Raw genomic sequence first — 9,369 nt, 5'->3', positions numbered from 1 at the left:
GTGGCTAAAAATCACCTCTTTTTCCTTCTCTCGATCAGACACTTAGAAAAAAAAACGGAAAAAAAAAAAAAAAAAAATTGGATTTTTTCTAAGTACAAAATCGAGAGTGGCTAAAAATCACCTCTTTTTCCTTCTCTCGATCAGACACTTAGAAAAAAAACGGAAAAAAAAAAAAATAAAAATTTGGATTTTTTCTAAGTACAAAATCGAGAGTGGCTAAAAATCACCTCTTTTTCCTTCTCTCGATCAGACACTTAGAAAAAAAACGGAAAAAAAAAAAAAAAAAAAATTGCATTTTTTCTAAGTACAAAATCGAGAGAGGCTAAAAATCACCTCTTTTTCCTTTTCTCGATCAGACACTTAGAAAAAAAATGGAAAAAAAAAAAAAAAAAAAATTTGGATTTTTTCTAAGTACAAAATCGAGAGTGGCTAAAAATCACCTCTTTTTCCTTCTCTCGATCAGACACTTAGAAAAAAAAATGAAAAAAAAAAAATAATAATTTGGATTTTTTCTAAGTACAAAATTGAGAGAGGCTAAAAATCACCTCTTTTTCCTTCTCTCGATCAGACACTTAGAAAAAAAACGGAAAAAAAAAAAAAAAAAAAATTGGATTTTTTCTAAGTACAAAATCGAGAGTGGCTAAAAATCACCTCTTTTTCCTTCTCTCGATCAGACACTTAGAAAAAAAACGGAAAAAAAAAAAAAAAAAAATTGGATTTTTTCTAAGTACAAAATCGAGAGAGGCTAAAAATCACCTCTTTTTCCTTCTCTCGATCAGACACTTAGAAAAAAAACGGAAAAAAAAAAAAAAAAAATTTGGATTTTTTCTAAGTACAAAATCGAGAGAGGCTAAAAATCACCTCTTTTTCCTTCTCTCGATCAGACACTTAGAAAAAAAAATGAAAAAAAAAAAAAAAAAATTGCATTTTTTCTAAGTACAAAATCGAGAGAGGCTAAAAATCACCTCTTTTTCCTTCTCTCGACAGACACTTAGAAAAAAAACGGAAAAAAAAAAAAAAAAAATTTGGATTTTTTCTAAGTACAAAATCGAGAGAGGCTAAAAATCACCTCTTTTTCCTTCTCTCGATCAGACACTTAGAAAAAAAACGGAAAAAAAAAAAAAAAAAATTGGATTTTTTCTAAGTACAAAATCGAGAGAGGCTAAAAATCACCTCTTTTTCCTTCTCTCGATCAGACACTTAGAAAAAAAACGGAAAAAAAAAAAAAAAAAATTTGGATTTTTTTCTAAGTACAAAATCGAGAGTGGCTAAAAATCACCTCTTTTTCCTTCTCTCGATCAGACACTTAGAAAAAAAAATGAAAAAAAAAAAAAAAAAAATTGGATTTTTTCTAAGTACAAAATCGAGAGAGGCTAAAAAATCACCTCTTTTTCCTTTTCTCGATCAGACACTTAGAAAAAAAACGGAAAAAAAAAAAAAAAAAATTGGATTTTTTCTAAGTACAAAATCGAGAGAGGCTAAAAATCACCTCTTTTTCCTTTTCTCGATCAGACACTTAGAAAAAAAACGGAAAAAAAAAAAAAAAAAATTTGGATTTTTTCTAAGTACAAAATCGAGAGAGGCTAAAAATCACCTCTTTTTCCTTCTCTCGATCAGACACTTAGAAAAAAAAATGAAAAAAAAAAAAAAAAATTTGGATTTTTTCTAAGTACAAAATCGAGAGTGGCTAAAAATCACCTCTTTTTCCTTCTCTCGATCAGACACTTAGAAAAAAAAATGAAAAAAAAAAAAAAAAAATTGGATTTTTTCTAAGTACAAAATCGAGAGAGGCTAAAAATCACCTCTTTTTCCTTCTCTCGATCAGACACTTAGAAAAAAAACGGAAAAAAAAAAAAAAAAATTTGGATTTTTTCTAAGTACAAAATCGAGAGAGGCTAAAAATCACCTCTTTTTCCTTTTCTCGATCAGACACTTAGAAAAAAAACGGAAAAAAAAAAAAAAAAAAATTGGATTTTTTCTAAGTACAAAATCGAGAGAGGCTAAAAATCACCTCTTTTTCCTTCTCTCGATCAGACACTTAGAAAAAAAACGGGAAAAAAAAAATAAAAAATTTGGATTTTTTCTAAGTACAAAATCGAGAGTGGCTAAAAATCACCTCTTTTTCCTTCTCTTGATCAGACACTTAGAAAAAAAACGGAAAAAAAAAAAAAAAAAATTTGGATTTTTTCTAAGTACAAAATCGAGAGAGGCTAAAAATCACCTCTTTTTCCTTTTCTCGATCAGACACTTAGAAAAAAAAAAGAAAAAAAAAAAAAAAAATTGGATTTTTTCTAAGTACAAAATCGAGAGAGGCTAAAAATCACCTCTTTTTCCTTCTCTCGATCAGACACTTAGAAAAAAAACGGGAAAAAAAAAAAAAAAAATTTGGATTTTTTCTAAGTACAAAATCGAGAGTGGCTAAAAATCACCTCTTTTTCCTTCTCTCGATCAGACACTTAGAAAAAAAACGGAAAAAAAAATAAAATAAATTGGATTTTTTCTAAGTACAAAATCGAGAGAGGCTAAAAATCACCTCTTTTTCCTTTTCTCGATCAGACACTTAGAAAAAAAATGGAAAAAAAAAAAAAAAAATTTGGATTTTTTCTAAGTACAAAATCGAGAGTGGCTAAAAATCACCTCTTTTTCCTTCTCTCGATCAGACACTTAGAAAAAAAAATGAAAAAAAAAAAAAAAAAATTGGATTTTTTCTAAGTACAAAATCGAGAGAGGCTAAAAATCACCTCTTTTTCCTTCTCTCGATCAGACACTTAGAAAAAAAACGGAAAAAAAAAAAAAAAAAATTTGGATTTTTTCTAAGTACAAAATCGAGAGTGGCTAAAAATCACCTCTTTTTCCTTCTCTCGATCAGACACTTAGAAAAAAAACGGAAAAAAAAAAAAAAAAATTTGGATTTTTTCTAAGTACAAAATCGAGAGTGGCTAAAAATCACCTCTTTTTCCTTCTCTCGATCAGACACTTAGAAAAAAAACGGAAAAAAAAAAAAAAAAAATTGGATTTTTTCTAAGTACAAAATCGAGAGAGGCTAAAAATCACCTCTTTTTCCTTCTCTCGATCAGACACTTAGAAAAAAAACGGAAAAAAAAAAAAAAAAAATTTGGATTTTTTCTAAGTACAAAATCGAGAGTGGCTAAAAATCACCTCTTTTTCCTTCTCTCGATCAGACACTTAGGAAAAAAAACGGAAAAAAAAAAAAAAAAAATTTGGATTTTTTCTAAGTACAAAATCGAGAGTGGCTAAAAATCACCTCTTTTTCCTTGTCTCGATCAGACACTTAGAAAAAAAAATGAAAAAAAAAATAAAAATATTGCATTTTTTCTAAGTACAAAATCGAGAGAGGCTAAAAATCACCTCTTTTTCCTTTTCTCGATCAGACACTTAGAAAAAAAACGGAAAAAAAAAAAAAAAAAATTTGGATTTTTTCTAAGTACAAAATCGAGAGTGGCTAAAAATCACCTCTTTTTCCTTCTCTCGATCAGACACTAAGAAAAAAAAACGGAAAAAAAAAAAAAAAAAATTGCATTTTTTCTAAGTACAAAATCGAGAGAGGCTAAAAATCACCTCTTTTTCCTTCTCTCGATCAGACACTTAGAAAAAAAACGGAAAAAAAAAAAAAAAAAATTTGGATTTTTTCTAAGTACAAAATCGAGAGTGGCTAAAATCACCTCTTTTTCCTTCTCTCGATCAGACACTTAGAAAAAAAAATGAAAAAAAAAAAAAAAAATTGGATTTTTTCTAAGTACAAAATCGAGAGAGGCTAAAAATCACTTTTTTTCCTTCTCTCGATCAGACACTTAGAAAAAAAACGGGAAAAAAAAAAAAAAAAAATTTGGATTTTTTCTAAGTACAAAATCGAGAGTGGCTAAAAATCACCTCTTTTTCCTTCTCTCGATCAGACACTTAGAAAAAAAACGGAAAAAAAAAAAAAAAAAAATTTGGATTTTTTCTAAGTACAAAATCGAGAGAGGCTAAAAATCACCTCTTTTTCCTTTTCTCGATCAGACACTTAGAAAAAAAACGGAAAAAAAAAAAAAAAAAATTTGGATTTTTTCTAAGTACAAAATCGAGAGAGGCTAAAAATCACCTCTTTTTCCTTCTCTCGATCAGACACTTAGAAAAAAAACGGAAAAAAAAAAAAAAAAAATTTGGATTTTTTCTAAGTACAAAATCGAGAGTGGCTAAAAATCACCTCTTTTTCCTTCTCTCGATCAGACACTTAGAAAAAAAACGGAAAAAAAAAAAAAAAAAATTTGGATTTTTTCTAAGTACAAAATCGAGAGAGGCTAAAAATCACCTCTTTTTCCTTTTCTCGATCAGACACTTAGAAAAAAAACGGAAAAAAAAAAAAAAAAAATTTGGATTTTTTCTAAGTACAAAATCGAGAGAGGCTAAAAATCACCTCTTTTTCCTTCTCTCGATCAGACACTTAGAAAAAAAACGGAAAAAAAAAAAAAAAAAATTTGGATTTTTTCTAAGTACAAAATCGAGAGTGGCTAAAAATCACCTCTTTTTCCTTCTCTCGATCAGACACTTAGAAAAAAAAATGAAAAAAAAAAAAAAAAAATTGGATTTTTTCTAAGTACAAAATCGAGAGAGGCTAAAAATCACCTCTTTTTCCTTTTCTCGATCAGACACTTAGAAAAAAAACGGAAAAAAAAAAAAAAAAAATTTGGATTTTTTCTAAGTACAAAATCGAGAGTGGCTAAAAATCACCTCTTTTTCCTTCTCTCGATCAGACACTAAGAAAAAAAAAAGAAAAAAAAAAAAAAAATTGCATTTTTTCTAAGTACAAAATCGAGAGAGGCTAAAAATCACCTCTTTTTCCTTCTCTCGATCAGACACTTAGAAAAAAAACGGAAAAAAAAAAAAAAAAAATTTGGATTTTTTCTAAGTACAAAATCGAGAGTGGCTAAAATCACCTCTTTTTCCTTCTCTCGATCAGACACTTAGAAAAAAAAATGAAAAAAAAAAAAAAAAATTGGATTTTTTCTAAGTACAAAATCGAGAGAGGCTAAAAATCACCTATTTTTCCTTCTCTCGATCAGACACTTAGAAAAAAAACGGAAGAAAAAAAAAAATAAAATTTGGATTTTTTCTAAGTACAAAATCGAGAGTGGCTAAAAATCACCTCTTTTTCCTTCTCTCGATCAGACACTTAGAAAAAAAACGGAAAAAAAAAAAAAAAAAATTGGATTTTTTCTAAGTACAAAATCGAGAGAGGCTAAAAATCACCTCTTTTTCCTTTTCTCGATCAGACACTTAGAAAAAAAACGGAAAAAAAAAAAAAAAAAATTTGGATTTTTTCTAAGTACAAAATCGAGAGAGGCTAAAAATCACCTCTTTTTCCTTCTCTCGATCAGACACTTAGAAAAAAAACGGAAAAAAAAAAAAAAAAAATTTGGATTTTTTCTAAGTACAAAATCGAGAGTGGCTAAAAATCACCTCTTTTTCCTTCTCTCGATCAGACACTTAGAAAAAAAAATGAAAAAAAAAAAAAAAAAATTGGATTTTTTCTAAGTACAAAATCGAGAGAGGCTAAAAATCACCTCTTTTTCCTTCTCTCGATCAGACACTTAGAAAAAAAACGGAAAAAAAAAAAAAAAAAATTTGGATTTTTTCTAAGTACAAAATCGAGAGAGGCTAAAAATCACCTCTTTTTCCTTTTCTCGATCAGACACTTAGAAAAAAAACGGAAAAAAAAAAAAAAAAAAATTGGATTTTTTCTAAGTACAAAATCGAGAGAGGCTAAAAATCACCTCTTTTTCCTTCTCTCGATCAGACACTTAGAAAAAAAACGGGAAAAAAAAAATAAAAAATTTGGATTTTTTCTAAGTACAAAATCGAGAGTGGCTAAAAATCACCTCTTTTTCCTTCTCTTGATCAGACACTTAGAAAAAAAACGGAAAAAAAAAAAAAAAAAATTTGGATTTTTTCTAAGTACAAAATCGAGAGAGGCTAAAAATCACCTCTTTTTCCTTTTCTCGATCAGACACTTAGAAAAAAAAAAGAAAAAAAAAAAAAAAAATTGGATTTTTTCTAAGTACAAAATCGAGAGAGGCTAAAAATCACCTCTTTTTCCTTCTCTCGATCAGACACTTAGAAAAAAAACGGAAAAAAAAAAAAAAAAAATTTGGATTTTTTCTAAGTACAAAATCGAGAGTGGCTAAAAATCACCTCTTTTTCCTTCTCTCGATCAGACACTTAGAAAAAAAACGGAAAAAAAAAAAAAAAAAATTGGATTTTTTCTAAGTACAAAATCGAGAGAGGCTAAAAATCACCTCTTTTTCCTTTTCTCGATCAGACACTTAGAAAAAAAACGGAAAAAAAAAAAAAAAAAATTTGGATTTTTTCTAAGTACAAAATCGAGAGTGGCTAAAAATCACCTCTTTTTCCTTCTCTCGATCAGACACTTAGAAAAAAAAATGAAAAAAAAAAAAAAAATTGCATTTTTTCTAAGTACAAAATCGAGAGAGGCTAAAAATCACCTCTTTTTCCTTCTCTCGATCAGACACTTAGAAAAAAAACGGAAAAAAAAAAAAAAAAAATTTGGATTTTTTCTAAGTACAAAATCGAGAGTGGCTAAAATCACCTCTTTTTCCTTCTCTCGATCAGACACTTAGAAAAAAAACGGAAAAAAAAAAAAAAAAATTTGGATTTTTTCTAAGTACAAAATCGAGAGAGGCTAAAAATCACCTCTTTTTCCTTTTCTCGATCAGACACTTAGAAAAAAAACGGAAAAAAAAAAAAAAAAATTTGGATTTTTTCTAAGTACAAAATCGAGAGAGGCTAAAAATCACCTCTTTTTCCTTCTCTCGATCAGACACTTAGAAAAAAAACGGAAAAAAAAAAAAAAAAAATTTGGATTTTTTCTAAGTACAAAATCGAGAGTGGCTAAAAATCACCTCTTTTTCCTTCTCTCGATCAGACACTTAGAAAAAAAAATGAAAAAAAAAAAAAAAAAATTGGATTTTTTCTAAGTACAAAATCGAGAGTGGCTAAAAATCACCTCTTTTTCCTTCTCTCGATCAGACACTTAGAAAAAAAAATGAAAAAAAAAAAAAAAAATTGGATTTTTTCTAAGTACAAAATCGAGAGAGGCTAAAAATCACCTCTTTTTCCTTCTCTCGATCAGACACTTAGAAAAAAAACGGAAAAAAAAAAAAAAAAAATTGGATTTTTTCTAAGTACAAAATCGAGAGAGGCTAAAAATCACCTCTTTTTCCTTTTCTCGATCAGACACTTAGAAAAAAAACGGAAAAAAAAAAAAAAAAAATTTGGATTTTTTCTAAGTACAAAATCGAGAGAGGCTAAAAATCACCTCTTTTTCCTTCTCTCGATCAGACACTTAGAAAAAAAACGGAAAAAAAAAAATAAAAAATTTGGATTTTTTCTAAGTACAAAATCGAGAGTGGCTAAAAATCACCTCTTTTTCCTTCTCTCGATCAGACACTTAGAAAAAAAACGGAAAAAAAAAAAAAAAAAATTGGATTTTTTCTAAGTACAAAATCGAGAGAGGCTAAAAATCACCTCTTTTTCCTTTTCTCGATCAGACACTTAGAAAAAAAAATGAAAAAAAAAAAAAAAAAATTGGATTTTTTCTAAGTACAAAATCGAGAGAGGCTAAAAATCACCTCTTTTTCCTTCTCTCGATCAGACACTTAGAAAAAAAACGGAAAAAAAAAAAAAAAAATTTGGATTTTTTCTAAGTACAAAATCGAGAGTGGCTAAAAATCACCTCTTTTTCCTTCTCTCGATCAGACACTTAGAAAAAAAACGGAAAAAAAAAAAAAAAAAATTGGATTTTTTCTAAGTACAAAATTGAGAGAGGCTAAAAATCACCTCTTTTTCCTTTTCTCGATCAGACACTTAGAAAAAAAATGGAGAAAAAAAAATAAAAAATTTGGATTTTTTCTAAGTACAAAATCGAGAGTGGCTAAAAATCACCTCTTTTTCCTTCTCTCGATCAGACACTTAGAAAAAAAAATGAAAAAAAAAAAAAAAAAATTGGATTTTTTCTAAGTACAAAATCGAGAGAGGCTAAAAATCACCTCTTTTTCCTTCTCTCGATCAGACACTTAGAAAAAAAACGGAAAAAAAAAAAAAAAAAATTGGATTTTTTCTAAGTACAAAATCGAGAGTGGCTAAAAATCACCTCTTTTTCCTTCTCTTGATCAGACACTTAGAAAAAAAACGGAAAAAAAAAAAAAAAAAATTTGGATTTTTTCTAAGTACAAAATCGAGAGTGGCTAAAAATCACCTCTTTTTCCTTCTCTCGATCAGACACTTAGAAAAAAAAATGAAAAAAAAAAAAAAAAATTGGATTTTTTCTAAGTACAAAATCGAGAGAGGCTAAAAATCACCTCTTTTTCCTTTTCTCGATCAGACACTTAGAAAAAAAACGGAAAAAAAAAAAAAAAAAATTTGGATTTTTTCTAAGTACAAAATCGAGAGTGGCTAAAAATCACCTCTTTTTCCTTCTCTCGATCAGACACTAAGAAAAAAAAATGAAAAAAAAAAAAAAAAATTGCATTTTTTCTAAGTACAAAATCGAGAGAGGCTAAAAATCACCTCTTTTTCCTTCTCTCGATCAGACACTTAGAAAAAAAACGGAAAAAAAAAAAAAAAAATTTGGATTTTTTCTAAGTACAAAATCGAGAGTGGCTAAAATCACCTCTTTTTCCTTCTCTCGATCAGACACTTAGAAAAAAAAATGAAAAAAAAAAAAAAAAATTGGATTTTTTCTAAGTACAAAATCGAGAGAGGCTAAAAATCACCTCTTTTTCCTTCTCTCGATCAGACACTTAGAAAAAAAACGGAAAAAAAAAAAAAAAAAAATTTGGATTTTTTCTAAGTACAAAATCGAGAGAGGCTAAAAATCACCTCTTTTTCCTTTTCTCGATCAGACACTTAGAAAAAAAACGGAAAAAAAAAAAAAAAAAATTTGGATTTTTTCTAAGTACAAAATCGAGAGAGGCTAAAAATCACCTCTTTTTCCTTCTCTCGATCAGACACTTAGAAAAAAAACGGAAAAAAAAAAAAAAAAAATTTGGATTTTTTCTAAGTACAAAATCGAGAGTGGCTAAAAATCACCTCTTTTTCCTTCTCTCGATCAGACACTTAGAAAAAAAAATGAAAAAAAAAAAAAAAAAATTGGATTTTTTCTAAGTACAAAATCGAGAGAGGCTAAAAATCACCTCTTTTTCCTTCTCTCGATCAGACACTTAGAAAAAAAACGGAAAAAAAAAAAAAAAAATTTGGATTTTTTCTAAGTACAAAATCGAGAGAGGCTAAAAATCACCTCTTTTTCCTTTTCTCGATCAGACACTTAGAAAAAAAACGGAAAAAAAAAAA

The sequence above is a fragment of the Entelurus aequoreus genome, linkage group LG21, assembly GCF_033978785.1.
Source record: "Entelurus aequoreus isolate RoL-2023_Sb linkage group LG21, RoL_Eaeq_v1.1, whole genome shotgun sequence".
Classification (NCBI taxonomy): domain Eukaryota; kingdom Metazoa; phylum Chordata; class Actinopteri; order Syngnathiformes; family Syngnathidae; genus Entelurus; species Entelurus aequoreus.
Note: the sequence above shows the minus strand (reverse complement) of the source record.